Source organism: Lepidochelys kempii, chromosome 8 (genome assembly GCF_965140285.1).
Source record: "Lepidochelys kempii isolate rLepKem1 chromosome 8, rLepKem1.hap1, whole genome shotgun sequence".
NCBI classification, from domain to species: Eukaryota; Metazoa; Chordata; order Testudines; family Cheloniidae; genus Lepidochelys; species Lepidochelys kempii.
The window spans coordinates 20,319,676-20,337,907 of record NC_136387.1 but is presented as its reverse complement, the minus strand read 5'-3'; the positions used below and the strand labels follow the sequence as shown (position 1 = coordinate 20,337,907).

The following is an 18,232-nucleotide window of genomic DNA, read 5'->3' as shown; positions in this document are numbered from 1 at the left end:
CTGCGCCCGTGGGGGAGGGGAAGGGCCGCGTGCGCGTGCGCGGGCCGGGCTCAGCTCAGCGGAGCTGCCTGAGTTCTGCTCCCGGAGACCCGGCTCAGGTATTTATACGGCCCCTGCCCCGGCAGCGCCCGCGCGCCGCTCACTCGTGTAGCTCCCTCAGAGCCCCGTGAGGCGAGCCCCGGCTTGCCCCGGCTTGCCCCGGCGGGGGGGGACCGTGACGGAGCAGGGCGGCGAGCCCGGTGCCGCAGTCACGAGGGCACCCTTCCTCCCACTGTGCCGCCGGGTCAGTCGCGCCTCTGCCGGCTTCGGGGGAAGCTGGTGCGGCGCCCGTCCCGAAAGCGCGTTGTCCTGGCAGATGTTACCGAGCTGCGGGACCGCAAGCCCCGGTGGCCCCCGTGCCATGTGCCCGACGCAGTCGGAGTGGTGGTGAATCAGGCTGATCGCTAGCAGCACCGGAAACTTTACAGGTCGCCGCCCGGGACAGCCCCCCCAGGGGACTAGGATGGCGTGTACTACACGTATGTGGCCACCGGGGGAGGCTGTGCCCTTGGCAATCGCCCTCGGTTGAACGGCAGGAAAGTTGACTAGAGGGCCGCAGGGTTGTAGTGTTGAGATTATTGTTGATCGTGCATTAAAATATTTGGGATAAAGAATATTTTTCTTATTGTTTCGCTGTCCTTAAATGGAACATGCAGACCCTTTGATCCCTGGATGTCCATCAAGGTTCTCTGTTTCCGGACAGCGTCCCAGAATTCGCTGAAGACACCTGCTGATTTGTCATTTATTTTAGTACGCTCCTCAGTGACTCAAAGAGGTAATCCCCTGCCTTGTAACAGCAATAACACAGTCTGTTTTCCTCCTATATGTCTCTCTAATAGCGGAAGACTACCCCATCACTAAGTGCTGTAGTCAGTGCTACCATCTACATCAAGATCTAATAGTTCCTGCATTTAAGGTGTAGCCCTAATAATCAGAACTATTTTTGTAGGTTTAGTTTTAGGGGAAAATTCTGTTCTGAGGAACACTAATGTAAATCCAGAGTACATTTATTAACTTTAATGGAGTTACTCTGGATTTACATTAGGGCTGTCAAGCGATTAAAAAAATTAATCACAATTAATCATGCAATTAAAAAACAATCGTGATTAATCGCACCGTTAAACAATAATAGAATATCATTTATTTAAGTATTTTTGGATGTTTTCTACCTTTTCAAATATATTCATTTCAATTACAACACAGAATACAAAGTGTACAATGTTCACTTTATTTTTGATTACAAATATTTGCACTGTAAAAAAACAAATAGTATATTTCAATCAACATCTAATAAAATTACTGTAGTACAATCTCTTTGTAATGAAAGTTGAACTTACAAATGTAGAATTATGTACAAAAAATAACTGCATTCAAAAATAAAACAATGTAAAACTTTAGGGTCTACAAGTCTACTCGGTCCTACTTCAGCCAATTGCTCAGACAAATAAGTTTCATTACAATTTGCGGGAGATAATGCTGCCCGCTTCTTGTTTACAATGTCACCTGAAAGTGAGAACAGACTTTTGCATGGCACTGTTGTAGTCGGCATCACACGATATTTACGTGCCAGATGCGCTAAAGATTCATATGTCCCTTCATGCTTAAACCACCATTCCAGAGGACATGCTTCCATGCTGATGACGGGTTCTGCTTGATAACGATCCAAAGCAGAGTGGACTGACGCATGGTCATCTGAGTCAGATGCCACCAGTGGAAGATTGATTTTCTTTTTTGGTGGTTTGGGTTCTGTAGTTTCCGCATCTGAGTGTTGCTCTTTTAAGACATCTGAAAGCATGCTCCACACCTCGTCCTTCTCAGATTTTGGAAAGCACTTCAGATTCTTAAACCTTGGGTTGAGTGCTGTATCTATCCTTAGAAATCTCACAATGGTACCTTCTTTGTGTTTTGTCAAATATGCTGTGAAAGTGTTCTTAAAATGAACATATGCTGGGTCATCATCTGAGACTGTTATAACATGAAATGTATGGCAGAATGTGGGTAAAACAGAACAGGGGACATACAATTCTCCCCCAAGGAGCTGAGTCACAAATTTAATGAACACTGTTTTTTTTTTAAATGAGTATTATCAGCATGGAAGCATGTTGGGCATATGAATGTTTAGCATATCTGGCATGTAAATACCTCACAACACCGTCTACAACAGCGCCATGTGACTGCCTGTTCTCACTTTCAGGTGACATTGTAAATAAGCAGTCAGCAGTATCTCCCGTAAATGTAAACAAGTTTGTCTTAGCGATTGGCTGAACAGGAAGTAGGACTGAGTGGACTTGAAGGCTGTAAAGTTTTACATTGTTTTGTTTTTGAGTGCAGTTATGTTACCAAAAAAAATCTATGTTTGTAAGTTACACTTTCACAATAAAGACATTACACTATAGTACCTGTATGAGATTAATTGAAAAATACTATTTCTTTTATCATTTTTACAGTGCAAATATTTGTAATCAAAAATAATAATGTAAAATGACCACTGTACACTATATTTGAAAATGGAGAAAACATCCAAAAAATTTAATACATTTCAATTGGTATTCTATTGTTTACCAGTGCAATTAATCATGATTAATTTTTTAAATTGCAGTTCATTTTTTTAGTTAATCGCATGAGTTAACTGTGATTAATTGACAGCCCTAATTAACATTAGTATAAATAACTGCAGAATTTGGTTCACTTACCTCTAGTGGCAAGAGGAAGTTCAGTGGGCCATTCATTCTTATGGCTTCTCTGCTGAGAGTGTAAACAAGGGCTGATGTAGACACTTGTCTGCTGGGAACTGGAACCACCACCAGCATTTATCATACCTGTCTGTCTACCAATATTTTTCTGAGTCATGCTGTGCTGTCTTTCAGGATGATTTATTCATCCTGTTGCTTGGCCATGTTGTATTCAAGATATGTAAAGAGTTACCTACAGCCTGTTACCTCTGGATCACAAACGGTCTGGTTCCAAGTCAGCCCTGCATTAACATACAGGACATACACATGCACAGTGAATCTGACTACTTGATTGTCTGACCAGCCTAAATTCTGCTTTACTGCCAGCGCACCAAACTTGGTGACTAGCATATCTCAGTTGACATGACTGTTGAACCATTGTCTCTCCTGAACCTGGTCAGGACTTCTGCTACCAAAAAGACTTAAAGGAAGGTGGCTGTGAATCAATCCCCCTCCACACATGTACCCCAAAAGAGAACATATCTCTCCAGTGTGTCTCTTTCATGTCAGTTCTTTCCTAAAGCTACAGCAAAATAAGGGAGCAATTTCAGGGGGAGGCATATTCATCTCTGTTTTAACTCCTTTGACTTCTATAGTTACATTATGGATGAATTTGACTTAGTATATTCCTATCTCAAAAATGGGATGGCGAGATGAGTATGATTCTTACAATGATGCCCTCACCCCAAGTACAATGTAAGGGAGTAGCCCCGCATCCAGGTCTTTCTGTGTGTTGCAGCAGGTGTTGAAAGGGGGGGCAAAATTCTGCATGCAATGCATTGTCCTTTTCATCTGATTAAAATTCAGCAGCTCTGAGAAGCAGCATAAACTGTCCCACGCCATCTGGCAGCTAGGAGGAGGGAAAAAAAGCCAGCATATATAGGCAGCGAGATGTACATTGGAAAGAGTGTGCATTGCAGCATATTGCATAGTATACAATATTCTGTATTACAAGCTGGGAATCTGTGACACATGAGAACTGTCCTACCTGAGCAGAAAATCGATCCCTCTAATCTGGTATCTTGTCTCTGACATTGGCCAATGCTGGGTGTTTCAAACTGAGGTGTAAAACTCCCCCCCTGCATTTAATCATGCAAAATTATCCCATGGGGTGACATTTCTTCCTGACGACCACTAACAATCTACTTTCCACTGCCACTAGCGATCAGCTTGTGCTTTGAAGCAGGAGGTTTGAGATCCCTTGTAGTTTTGTTCCAACTCCTACAACTGCAGGCACTATCCTTATTCATATAAACATATCAGCCTCCTTTTAAAAAGTTACTAAGCTGTTTGCCATAATATCCTGCCGCAGTGATTTCCACAGGCATAGGTTAAGGTTATACCAACCGTAAGGCAATGCACTATATACACACCACTACATATGTTCACTACATACGGCAGTAATAAAGCATACTTTGTTGTTCGGTATCAAAAGACTGCCTATTTCTAGCAATGAGTATCGCCATACCTGCATTATATGTTCGTTTGGACACATGCATATATGGGTGTGCGTATGTGACTTTAGTTCTGTGTTCTGGAATATGCGTGGTTTTTCTTTGGCTTGTTTCCTCCAATAATTTTTTCACTTCACTGCTGGGGTTGATTTCAGACCACATGATCTCAGTGTTGTACGTTATCCAGCCAGGCTGGTGCATGGAGAAGTTCACTCCTCCCGCTTCTAAAAGGTTCTTTGCCCTTAGAGGTATCATCTCTCAGGTCAGGAAGAACCCAGGTTATTGCCACTCATGATCATTTAAGGAAACCATGATGTTCTTTCCAAAAAGGGTAGGGAATGAGATGTGAATCTTGGGGTCCGACTCCTGGACAAATTTCAGTTTGGGGAACTTGCATTCGGCCTTCCTAAATTCTCCCTATATTTTCATTTGGTTAAAATGTTCTTTTTCACTCCCTGTCCCACACTACCGAGTAGTGTTACTGAGTGTTGTTAAACAATATTCCTTCCAAGAATTGACTGATTGTTGGGTTGTTGAAATGATCTCTGTATATGGGACAAATTCTGAGTCCCTCACGCAGTGGGAGTTGACTCCAGGCACAGCTCTGTGGCCTGGCTGGGCTCTGCTCCAACAGAACACTCATGGCATCCTGAGGTGGGAGGCCTCGTTCTTAGGGACTGCTGCATTTCTCTGCAGCCACCCAGTTCTGCCTGGAGTTTGAGACTCGCCTTGCCCCCTCAGCTGCCACACATTATAATGGAGGATGGAGGAATGACTGTGTGGCAGGGCAGCATCTCCCCAGCATTCCTGAAGTGGGGTCTCCCTGAACTGTCAGCCAAGAAAGGATCTGGTTGAACTAGATAATGGGCGGTGATTGAAAGGGAGGAAGAGCCCTTTGACTTCCTCAAATTTCCCCTCACCCAACTAAGTTTTGGGGACGGGGGTTCCTAACAGCTCCTGTCCAACCCAGGTGTTTCCTGAGCACAGGCCACTCTGTGAGGGTACTGCTGGACCCAGGCAGCAGGAACACCCACAGTCCTTGTGTGAGTGAAAGAGAGTCATGGATCCAAGGGGGCCTGGTCAGGGCTGAGGAGCAATGTAAATGGCTTTCCTGGGTCCCTTGAGATGGATGGCGTTGCTTAGACTAAATGTAAGACAATAATGATGGTCTCACTAGAGGGCACCACAGTGATGTGCTCGGTTATTTGGGGATGGAGTTTCCACTAAGCAAACCGAAGCTTTCTGATTTTGCTTGCAACAAGTTGCCAGTGGGAGCAGTACATCCTGTCGTCACCCGTCATGCTGTGAGGCAGCGATGTTATTAATCGATTAACATCAGTAGTGAACAAGCAAAGGAAGCCAGAGGGACATCTCTGAGCCTGCATAAAACGTGGCCACTTAGGCAGCATCAGGCAGGGAACTCAGTGAAAGGCAATCTTTTGTAGGAACCCACAGCTCCTTTCTGCCCTGGGGAGGGCCCGATCTGTGCTCCTGGCTGGGGTGCTGTGAGTCAGCACCTGAGACCAGTCCCTGAAGGTGAGGGTAGAGCAGCAACAAGGGTCCATTGAGCAGGGCAGGGGAGTCTAGTCTGGGATTTACTTGGGATTGTCACAGGTGAAAATTCTTCCAGATTAACAAATGACTCAAAAGGCTGTGGGAGGCCATTGTGCCCATCTGACAAGAGAACAGGCCCCTGGGACATCTCCCACTGCAGTTTTTTGCCCATGCTAAAAGTCCTCTCACTTCCCTCATCAGGATACTATGTGTAGAGCTGACCTGCTAATGGCACGGGTATGGGCAAGCAGTGCAGATGCTAGCTCGTTAGTGAAGGGCTGTATGACACAGAGGTCCATTGGTGCCAATTGGCAAAGGGTTCACTGTTCTTTACAAGCAACTCCTGTCTCGGACCTGACAAACTCACTACACCTAATACACTACTTCCATGGTATTGATCCATAAAGGGTAGCATGTGAGGCTTCTGCTGAAAGCTTGTAATTTATAATCATTGTGAGATGTGTGTATGGGTAATATTTAAGGAATAATGTAACTATATTGAAAATTATGCCTTATGGACTTGGAGGAAAAGTTAATCACCGGGGAATTATGTGTCTTGGTGATGGCCCATTCAAGCAGGAAGCAGTTGTCACTCCTTTTTGGTTAGCTGGTGATGCAAAGCTCAGTTGTCTACCTTTGCCTCAGCTCTAAACGGTCAATGGAAAACTGTCAAAGACAAATGTAAACAATCAAAACAACTTGGAGGTAAAAAGGGAACATTATAACAGATGGGGGATCAATCACTCTGTCTGTGAATAAGGACAAACGACTGATTTGGTATATCACAGGGTGGGGAAAGACCCAAAGGTGCATCCATTCATAGAGGAGACATAGATTCATAGACTTTAAGGCCAGAAGGTACCATCATGAGCATCTAGTCTGTCCTCCTGCACACTGAAGGCCATAGAATCTTGCCCACCCACTCCTGTAATAGACCCCTAACCTCTGGCTGAGTTACTGAAGTCCTCAAATCATGATTTAAAGACTTCAAGTTACAGAGAATCCACCATTTACACTAGTTTAAAGCTCCAAGTGAGCCATGCCATGCTGCAGAGGAAGGTGAAAAAACCCCAGGGTCTCTGCCAATCTAATCTGGGGGAAAATTCCTTTATGACTTCAAATATGACAGTCAGTTGGACCCTGAGCATTTTGGCAAGACCTAACAGCCAGATTCTGGGAAATGATTCTCTGTAGTAACTCAGAGCCCTTCCCATCTTGTGTCCCATCACCGGCCACTGGGAATATTTGCTACTAGCAGTCACAGATCGGCTATATGCAATTGTAGACGGTTTCATTATACTATCCCCTCCATAAACTTACCAAGTTCAGTCTTAAAGTCAGTTAGGTTTTTTGCCCCCACAGCTCCCCTTGGAAGGCTATTCCAGAACTTCACTCCTCTGATGGTTAGAAACCTTCCTCTAATTTTCAAGCCTAAACTTGTTGATGGCCAGTTTATAATCATTTGTTCTTGTGTAAGCATTGGCACCTAACTAAATAACTCCTCTCGTTCCCTGGTATTTGTTCCTCTGAACTATTTATAGACAGCAATCATATCTCCCCTCAGCCTTTGTTTGATTAGGCTAAATAAGCCAAGCTCTTTGAGTCTCTCTCATAAGGTAGGTTTTCCATTCCACTGATCATCCTAGCAGCCCTCTTCTGCACTTGTTCCAGTTTGAATTCATCTTTCTTAAACATGGGAAACCAGAATTGCACACAGTATTCAAGATGAGGTCTCACCAGTGTCTTGTATAATGGCAATAACACTTCCCTATCTCTGTTGGAATTACCTTGCCTGATGCATCCTAGGACTATATTAGTCTTTTCACGGCCGCATCACATTGACAGCTTATAGTCATCCTGTGATCAACCAATACACTCAGATCTTTCTCCTCCTCTTTTGCTTCCAGCTGATACGTTGAGTATGGGTGTTTCATGAAAGATTGGATCCTGGCTGATTTCTGGGGAATCAGCCAGCTTTGCAATGGACTGAACTTGGGGGGGTTGCGGGGACTACTTGTTAGATAGGAGAGGTAACTATTAAGAAGTGTTGATCTGAGTTTGCATTTTATGACTTTGTTTTATATTGCAGCTGTTTGTTTCCATCTGTAGCAAGGCGACACTTCACCGGTGCGGCGCCTCCTGCTGGTCATCTCGGAAATTAGCTCTTTCTAGCCCAGAGCGCCCTCTGCAGGCCGGTGTCTCGCCTGCTGCTGGCCCCTGTGTCCCTCCTGGACCCCAGTGCCCTTTAACTTCGGGGCTCTGCCCCAGCAGTACCCTCACGCTCTGGGTCTCTCCTCCCAGGGGAACCCCCAACCCTCTAAACCCACCTTGCCTCAGTGGCTACTGCCAGTCATCATCTAGCCCCACTCACTGGGGCTGACTGCAGTGGAATGGCCACTCATCATTGGCAAGGAGGTTGGACCAGCTTTCTCTGCCTATCCTCAGGCTGCCCCTCTGCAGCCCCAGTACCTTTTGGGTCTTTACCAAGGCCTGCAGGCTGGGGGTTTACCAGGCTGGAGATCTCCAGCTCCCTTTGCTTAAGATACCTCACTCTCAGGCAGCTAGCCCTTCCTACTCCAGGGCTAGATTGAGACTCCTTCAGCTTCTGTCCCACAGCCCTCCTATAAGGGCCAGCTGTGGCCTGATTGGGGCTTGGCCACAGCTGTGGCTTCTTCCCCCAATCAGCCTAGCTGTTCCCAGCCACAGCGCTCTCCAGGGCTGCTTTTAACCTCTTCAGGGCCGGAGTGGGGTGACCACCCCGCTACACCATCACTCTCTTGTTTCTAGTGGAGTCTCTCTCTTTTTTCTTAAATAAACCATATTGTGTTTCATTATAAGTGATCAAAAGTGATGGAATGGCGATTTAAGGTAAAACTGGGGTCCCCTGTTCCTTTGGGAACAGAGGATCTGGGATTTCTGTGAGTAGCCAGCGTAAGGGCCTAGATATCACAGGGAAATGCTTCAAGGGGACTGAGGTGCACCTTTTGTTAATTTGCCAGGTAAAGAGAGGGCTGGCGTAGCCTCGAGGAGAGTGCTTGAGTGGCTGACAGGCTGGTAATGGGGTGACTCATGGTCCTGGGTACCCCAGGAACTGTTACAGCATCAGCACTGGGCTACACAAACAGGTTTGTTATTTGTAGACGTGTGGTGCTGGATGCTGTGGCTTATGTCTAAATATGGGACAATAAAGTGATGTTTAGTATTGCAGAACAGCAATGAGCTGTGAGGAAGGAGTGCATCCTAGTGGTTAGCTCAACAGACTAGGAGTCTTGGGTTGTCGTCCTGAGTCTGTGATTGACTTGCTGTGTGATCCTAGTCAAGCCATCCAGCTTCTCTGTACCTCGAAAACTTCATCTGTAAAATGGGTACAGTAATAATACCTGCTTCACTGAGGTCTTATGGAGCTTAATTAACTAACAGATCTGTAGCTGAAAGGCACTATAAAAAGAGCTTTCAGCTATAAAGAGTTTTATCAAATCTAGCTGGACACATTCTCCATTGCCATAGCACATAGGCAGACACGTTAAGTTGCGGTGAACAACCCCTGGCATAGGTTTATATAAAACAATGTAGGCCCCCATGAGGAGAATTCCTCACTTCTTCTATCAGGCTCATGCTGCAGAAGGCCCCCAGCATTGTGAACTCTGTCCCTCATGCATTCATGCCCCAGAAGGAACCATATTCATATTTTGTCCAGTTCATCTCAGTCAGGAAAGTTGGAAAAGAGAGCATTTTATATATACATATATATATAACCTTCTATATTGCTGCTGTTCATACTCAGGTCCTATGATAATCAGCCTGGGGATGGGATTATCAGTCAGGAAAAAAGGTTATTTCAGGGCAAGCAAATGAGCAAAAAGTTATGCTTAGAAAATCACCTGAAAATATAGAGTAAAGTAGCAAAGAAGTCACTGCTTTTAGTCTAATGTTTGTAAGCAGAAACCCACTCACTCCAGTTCCCTGTATCAGCCCCTGTGGTAGTCACCATGAAACCTGTTTTGTATCACCCAGTGGAAGGCACTGTGGTACTCAGTCATCACTCCTGCCCACCCTTGGGGGTCTTAAGCACCACCCATTCTAGGTTCGTACTTCCTGCCTTTTTTTTTATCTGTTAATTTACAGCATCACCACCTTCTTTCAGGTTTCCTGCCCTTTCAACCCTTCTCCCCATCGAGGAGCTTAGCCAGACACAACAGCTGTTAACTAGCATTTCTTTCAAAGAAAATTCTCATGTAATAGGAAAAGGCTACTCTCCACTACAACTACATGCAAAGAAGAGTCCATTGCTGTTCATTTTTTTTTGTTTGTTTTTGTTTTTTAAAAAGATGTCTCCTCAGAACAGAAGGGTTTGGGCCTGGGGGTGGGGGTAAGAGGTCCTGTCTCCCATCCCCCCGGGGACTCTAGGGTGTGAATTATTGTCCTTTCCTTTCCCTGTCACTAAGAGCCAAGCTATCACTGGCTAAGCAACTTCTGCCTTAAACACCCTCTCAGTGAGATGCTTGCAGGCACAGAACCTGAGTTAATACTGCTTCAATGCTTATATCCATTTACTCAGCAAATTTGAGCTCTCTATGGTAATAAAAGTCATCACTGCAGCTTTTCTTTAGCAAAGACACCCATGACAATGAGAGGAGGAAGAGAGAGTCCCCTCCCTCTGTATGCAGGGTTGGGTAGGATTTCCTTTTGCATCACTTTTGCTCTTTCCTGGGTTACCTCCTCTAATCAGATCCCAGAGGCAGGAGCAGTCTCTGCATGCTCGGCTATTATATTTCTTCAGGGGATGGTGTGTTTATTTTAATAAAGAATTATTTCAAATGAAAGGCCCTGATCATCAGAATTCTCTGGGGGAAACTTTCTCACTAAGGATTGGGGCGGGGAGGGGGCAGAGAGGAAAATGAACCCTCCTGGGTTTGCCCCACAGCTCCCCATGTCAATGATAAAAGAGCCTAGATTTGTATGGAAGGGAAATAGTTGGCAGATTTCTCTTCACTGTCCTGACAACCTTTGGCCATGAAATTAAAAAGCCAGTTATTGAGTTTAGTTTCTAATAGCTTTATCCTTGCCAATGATTAGACAGAGAAATCTGGAATAGGTGGCTTTAGCCAGGCATGGTATGTGCTGAAATGCCGGCTGAATTACAATAGGGAGCCATTGCAGAGGAAGGAGGGGTGTGCACATGTACGTGTGCGCGCGCACACACACACACACACACACACACAATCTCCATGAACAAAATGATTGAACTCAATGTGGCAATTTCAACTGAAACATTCCAGCATTGTAGCAGCAATGCTGATTTTTCTGATAGACTGGACTGCAAAGCATTAAGTAGAGGTTATTTCCCATTCCCTGTGCACTCTGGTTAGGAAGGGGATGCATTTGGAAAAATCAAATGACAACACTAACAGTAAATCACAAACTGTGTCAGTAATTTGGGGGGTAATGGTGAGGAGCAGAGATTGCCAGGGACAGTTCTGGAATTGCAGACAGCATTCCCAGCACACAGGCACAGATGCTCCTGCATCCATCGACATTTAAAGAAAATGAATTCAGACTTGAGCTCTGGGTGCTTCAGGAAGTCTCCCATCTCCACTTCTTCACAGCTGTGTCTCGGGGAGGGGTTTGGTGGGCAGATTATGGAGGAATTAGGGTAACACAATAGAAGATATTTTATTTAAAGAGACACTATCAGGTCAGGTTTGCCTCCACATGTAGGTTTTGTGAAACATACTAGGTCTGTATTCCCATTTCTGAACATGATTTTTGTAACTGCAACCTAGTTTATTCAGAGTAGAATTGGGGCCCCACTTTTCAGGGTTTTAGCATGATTCAGGAGCTCAGTTAAAACATTATTCTGTCCCTTTTATACAGCAAGACAGAGCTATTTTTTAAATTTGCTGGGGGACAGCTATTTTGTAACCCTGTCCTTCTTCAGGTTGGTAGCAATTGCAGTGTAGAGCAGAAACCTGTGGAGTTGAGCAAATTTGCGTGTGTGTTGGTTTTGCCTATCAGAGTTCCCAGTGTGTGATTGCTGTTTAATCCTATGCATCCAAACTCATATATCTAACTGGTCAACGCAGCATTGTGTGTTTTGATGGATGGGGGAAGGGGTGGTGGTGGTCAGTGCTGTAGTCAGCTTTCTTTGGCAGCCAGGGGAAGTGCTCAAGTTTTTACTTCCTGTAGATTTACAGAATGAACAGCTTGGCTGCACAGGTGGCAAATTATCGCAACAGTTGAGAAGTACAAGGTATGTTCACCCAGCCCATAATTCTCTTCTGAAGAATGTACAGTGTGTACTAAGCCTGCCAGCCTTTCAAAAAGATCATAAACCCAGGGAGAAAATGTATATTCGCTGTTCATTTGTCATTCATGTTGTGCAACATATTATCCATGCAACGTATGCTATGTGTACGTGACACCTTCCAAATTGGCCTCAATTCATACTGCAAACACTTAAGCATGCATGTAACTTTACTTATGTGAATTATACCATAGACTTCAGTGGACCTGCTCATGTGAGTAAATTTACACGTATGTTTCAGTGTTTGCAAGACTGGTCCCCTATATCATTTTAAATATTATTGTTGATACTAATGCATACAAATACCTGGGTGTTGCCGTAATAAACACTTTACATATACCTTAGGTAAATATTTGAATAATATACACATTTTTATAATTTGTTGAATTCTGTAACTGTTCTGTGGTGTGTGTTGCTGGCAACTGGAACGAGTTTGAGTTCTATGGACTGCATCTTTAAGTGTCTATGGAGACTATATTTGTGAGGCAGCGCTGATGCAGAATGTTACAAAGGAGACATGATGTGCTCTCAAATGGAAATTTCACTTTTGTTTTTTCTTGTTTCATTGTTTCCCTTTTCATTAAAACCAATCACACTGAAAGTATTCAGAAAAATATAACATCTTCTATACTAGATAGATTATTACTATTACATTATGAAAGTGGGAAACATAAGAACAGCCATACTGGGTCAGACCAAAGGTCCATCTAGCCCAGTATCCTGTCTTCCGATAGTGGCCAATGCCAGGTGCCCCAGAGGGAATGAACAGAACAGGTAATCATCAAGTGATCCATCCCCTGTCGCCCATTTCCAGCTTCTAGCAAATAGAGGCTAGGGACGCCATCCCTGCCCATCCTGGCTAATAGCCATTGATGGACCTATCCTCCATGAACTTATCTAGTTCTTTTTTGAACCCTGTTACAGTCCTGGCCTTCACAACTTCTCTGGCAAGGAGTTCCACAGGTTGACTGTGCGTTGTGTGAAAAAAAAAATGCTTCCTTTGTTTATTTTAAACCTGCTGCCTATTCATTTCATTTGGTGACCCCCTACTTCTTGTGTTATGAGAAGAAATAAATAACACTTCCTTATAACTTTCTCCACACCAGTCATGATTTTATCATATCCCCTCTTAGTTGTCTCTTTTCCAAGCTGAAAAGTCCCAGTCTTATTAATCTCTCCTTTTACGGTAGCCGTTCCATACCCCTAACCATTTTTGTGGCCCTTGTCTGAACCTTTTCCAACTCCAATATATCTTTTTTGAGATTATGAAACTGAAAATTCCTTGTGGATGATAATCAGATGTGTTTCTTCAGGAGCATGGGGAATTTCCCATTTCACATAGTTTGATGAGAAAAATAGCCATTTTATGGATATAGCATGAAAAATGAAATTTGTGTTATTGAAAAGTAAATGAAAAGGATCACTTAGCGTTTGTGAGACAGAATTTTAATTCCTCTGGTGTAGCTTTAGAAACTATACAGTGGATCGATCATCCTGCCATTAGATGCAACTAACTGCTATTCATTGCAACCTGAGTTACTCCTATCATGCAGAGAGAGACAGGCCCCAGAAGTTAAGGAATAGAGAGGGAGAGAGACTCTTGTATAAAGAGATGAGATTAGACTTTCCTCAACAGGATTCTAAAAGGAGTGTCAGATTTGTAAATGGCTCCTATTGATTTTATGTTTGCAATCTAAAAAAAATTGGATTTCATCATGAAATCCTTGGGGTGAAAAATATTTCCTCCCCCTACCCTGATATGACTGAAAAACTGCCTTCTTCTAAGCTATATGCAGTGCTCACAGCTTGTCATTTAACCAATGCAAAGTAACCAAAAACAGGGCTGCAGGTGTTTGAGATCCTTTTAGCCAGTCCCCGTAAAAAAAAATTCCTTCAGACAGTCCAGAGCCCTGGGAGAGTGTCAGTTTCTTTGATTGCTTATTGTAGCCATAGCACCGGAGATAAAAGTTTAATGCATTTTTATTTTCTCAAAGCTTTTATGTATTCATCTGTGTGGAGCAGTATATCTTCCTCCACATAACCATGGTGGTTTAAGAATGTGATGGGTTAAGATTAGGTGGTTTAAGAATGTGGTGGGTTAAGATTAACAGATACAGTATCAAGTGTCTAGTGGATGGGGAGTGTAGTGGACATGTACACAACCACCAATAAATAGATGCAATAGTAGTCATTCATAATTAGAAGTTAATATAACAGATGATAGGCAAATTAATTAGAAGAAAATCAGGACTGACCCAAGGTTCACCATTGGAAGTTTGTTATTGTGGTATTGCTGGGCTACATATACTGGTTCTCATGAGTGATGGGAGGCATGCACTGGTTTGTTATTGTAGGGTTGCTCTTGAATGCTGGACCAACTGCTAGAACTAATTATTTTTTCTTTCCCTCCCTCCGCCCTTTTTTGCTTTTGTTTTTAACTAAAACCAGAAAGAGAGGGTAGGTCAAGTTTGAGGATGTCCTAACTTTAAACAGCTATATAAAAATTGCTCTAGTGCCTTTTGCTGTAACATTGTGGATTTACCCTGTAGCTCTTAGGAAGATGCTTTTTATGCTAGTTTCCTTATTCCTCTCCTACCCCTCCCAATCCCAGTTCCGTTTTAAGGGAGGTCAGGAGAGCGATGCCCTATTGTTGACACACGGGTAATCCAATCTTCCACCCTGTTGGTCTGCCAGGTTGCATTCGAACTCACCTGATGGCAGTGCAGGGCTGTTGCACAGACTCTGCCTTTGGAGCTGGGAAGCTGATACACCTGAAGAGATGTTAATGAGGAAGAAAGTTCATTAGTCAATGTAAGAGGAAAAAAATAATCCCAACAATTTTGCAGTCCAATTTCTCTGGTTCTTCTGCAGCTTCCTGCAATAGTTAGCACAGGGCCTGCTCTGAGCTGTGCACGCAGCTTCCCCCCAAATACAAACCTGTGAGCAAATGCCAGCTGTAACTGAGAGACTTAAGATGAGCACTCAGATCTGGGGTGGTAGGGACAGGTGGGGGGCACATAGGGGATTTACAGTGTGGTCCCCAGCAGCCACATGGAAAATGCTAAAGAAAGTCCATACTGTCTTTTGGAACACCTCTTCGTTGGGACCTTCCTTTGAAAGGGGTTGGAGCCAGGCAAATTTTGGCTGATGAGTCCAGGAAGCCAGGGCAGAGCGGCCGGGGGTGAGGAGCCAATGGCACAGGATCTCTGTGAATCTCGAAGGGCCTCTGGCAACACCACGTAAATCTGTGCAGATCTGGGGAGATTTGCATAGTTTGGGGGATAAACCCTTTGTTATTTTGTGTGGGATGGAGGAGAACCCTGCCTCTGTGGGAAGAATTTACGCTGCTGCAGGGTGGTGTGATGGAGCCCAGTGTTATTAATGGAACTGTTTGTATTTGTTATGCACCCATCACTGAGGTATCCAGGTGCTGCTAAACCATGTTTCATTTGTTTGGACATGCAGGGACTGAATTGCCCCAAACAACCAAACCTCCGATGAGATATTGGATCTGATTCTGATCTCACTTAGAAGCAGTGTAAATCAGGGGCACTTACACTGGTGTAAATCAGATCAAAATCAGGTCCACTGTATCTTGAGACACGGAGTGCATAACTCTCCACCAGCACCTAATCATCCCTAAGTAGGAGGCATTTGGGTTCTAGAAAATCCCAAAAGAAACTAAAGGGGTGTGAAGTAAACCATCAAACCTCAGGAATGAATCATATACTGATGTATGTATTTCCGGTATAGGACATGTCTGCCAAACTCTGGGTGCTTTACATAGACTATAATACAACACTTAATCCTTAAAATAAATCACATTTACGCCTCTGACTTGAGAGATGAACTTGGAGGAGGAGGACAGAGTTAACAGCTGCTCCAGGACCATCCCAGGTGGTGACATATACCCTTCATTCAGCTCCTTGCTTTAATGACTCCTCACTCACACACTCGATGGAAGATCCCTAGTAACTTCAGGGGGTGCTGGATTAGGCTTTAAGAAAAGGGAAGGCAGTGATGAAGGAGAGAGAGAAAGGGGAGGAGAAGAAATAGCAAGGGAAGACAGTGAAATACATAAAGCGGTAAATAATAACATGCATGTGTGATATTTGTTCAGCAACATTCCCCTTCCCATAGTTGCCAGCGGATCTGCGTCCTTGCTGCAGAAATCAAGCCCCTGCTCCTAGGGTTCCCCACAACCACCTGTTTTTAGTGCATTGAGTTGTCAGATGGGCAGGGGAGGGACCAAACACTAGGCACAGCTGGGATAAGGACCGTCAAGGTCAGAAGGCAGCAAGAGCTTATCAATTATTTGAGAGGGCAGAGTCATAAAAGGACCTTTTCAGTATAAATATCAGCTGTATTGGATGTGATGGGACTCAGAGGAGTGAGTTGTTCACACCAGACTAAACTCCAGTAGCCCTGGAAGATAAATTTTGTTTGAAGGAAGCCTTCACAGTATTACTTTGGTAGCGGCTACCTTCTCCTTGCTTGCTCCAGCCCAGTGACGGGTCTGTGGTCTGAACTGCCATAGGCACCATCACACCCAAACACTTGTCCTCACATGCATGGAGTCACACAAGGTCACGCATACTCACATCCTCTGGCACATTCCAATGCAAGTGATCTTGCATAAATGTACATGCATCCACATGTACTCACCTCATACAGAAATATTCACTAGCACACAAATGCACACATATGCTCTTGCATGCTGGCACAAGCTACTCCATACAAATGCTCACTAACATCCATTCAAAGTGCATCCACATTCACATACAGGCACATTCATACCCACATCTTCCCAAGGTTGCTGACACTGCAAGCCTGTTAGTAACCATGGGAAAATTTCCCCAGAATTCCCTACCGTAGAAAAAGCTTGAGAATAGAAAAGGCAGCTGCATACTAGCTCTTGGCACCTTTTAGAGATCTGTAAGGTGGCCATTAGCAAGTGGCCTTCTTAGGAATTTGGGTTTCTCAAAGGTTTTCTGTTTGCCTTTGCACTTTGGAACCTGGCACTATAATGGTAGCTGTGTCATGTAAAAAACAACACCCTGATGTGAATATTCATCTCATCAGGTTTCTGGCCACCAGCTCCTAGATTTTTTTTTAAATTAAATAGTCTATGTCACAAGGTTTAGGATGAATTAAAGAGACTGTACCAAGATTAGGAGTACTTGTGGCACCTTAGAGACTAACAAATTTATTAGAGCATAAGCTTTCTTGGGTTACAGCCCACATCATCCGATGCATAGAATGGAACATATAGTAAGAAGATTATATATATATAATATACACACATACAGATAAGTTGGAAGTTGTTATACAAACTGTGAGAGGCTAATTAATTAAGGCGGGCTAACATCAGCAGGAGAAAAAAACTTTTGTAGTGATAATCAAGATGGTCCATTTAGACAATTGACAAGAAGGCCTGAGGATACTTAATTTAGGGAAATAGATTCAATATGTGTAAAAAGAAAAGGAGGACTTATGGCACCTTAGAGACTAACCAATTTATTTGAGCATAAGCTTTCGTGAGCTACAGCTCACTTCATCGGATGCATTTTTCCACTGAACACATCCAATGAAGTGAGCTGTAGCTCACAAAAGCTTATGCTCAAATAAATTGGTTAGTCTCTGAGGTGCCACAAGTACTCCTTTTCTTTTTGCGAATACAGACTAACAGGGCTGCTACTCTGAAACCTGTCAGTATGTGTAATGACCCAGCCATTCCCGGTCTCTATTCATACCCCAGTTAATGGTATCTAGTTTGCATATTAATTCAAGCTCAGCAGTTTCTCATTGGAATCTGTTTTTGAAGCTTTTCTGTTGCAAAATTGCCACCCTTAAATCTTTTACTGAGTGGCCAGAGAGGTTGAAGTGTTCTCCTACTGGTTTTTGAATGTTATGATTCCTGATGTCAGATTTGTATCCATTTATTCTTTTGCATAGAGACTGTCCGGTTTGGCCAATGTACATGGCAGAGGGGCATTGCTGGCACATGATGGCATATATCACATTGGTAGATGTGCAAGTCAACGAGCCCCTGATGGTGTGGCTCATGTGATTAGGTCCTATGATGGTGTCCCCTGAATAGATATGTGGACACAGTTGGCATTGGGCTTTGTTGCAAGGATAGGTTCCTG

The 18,232-nt window shown here is 43.9% G+C and overlaps 1 protein-coding gene across 1 annotated transcript in view; it reads left to right on the top strand.

Annotated features, from left to right (window-relative positions):
* Window positions 1-26: 26 nt before the first annotated feature.
* CPEB4 (cytoplasmic polyadenylation element binding protein 4) overlaps window positions 27-18,232 on the top strand; it is a 185,926-nt gene continuing 167,720 nt past the window's right edge. Inside the window, exon 1 of the mRNA XM_073355775.2 lies at window positions 27-98. The gene's annotated coding sequence lies outside the window, so the exon portion shown is untranslated. The remainder of the gene's footprint in view (window positions 99-18,232) is intronic.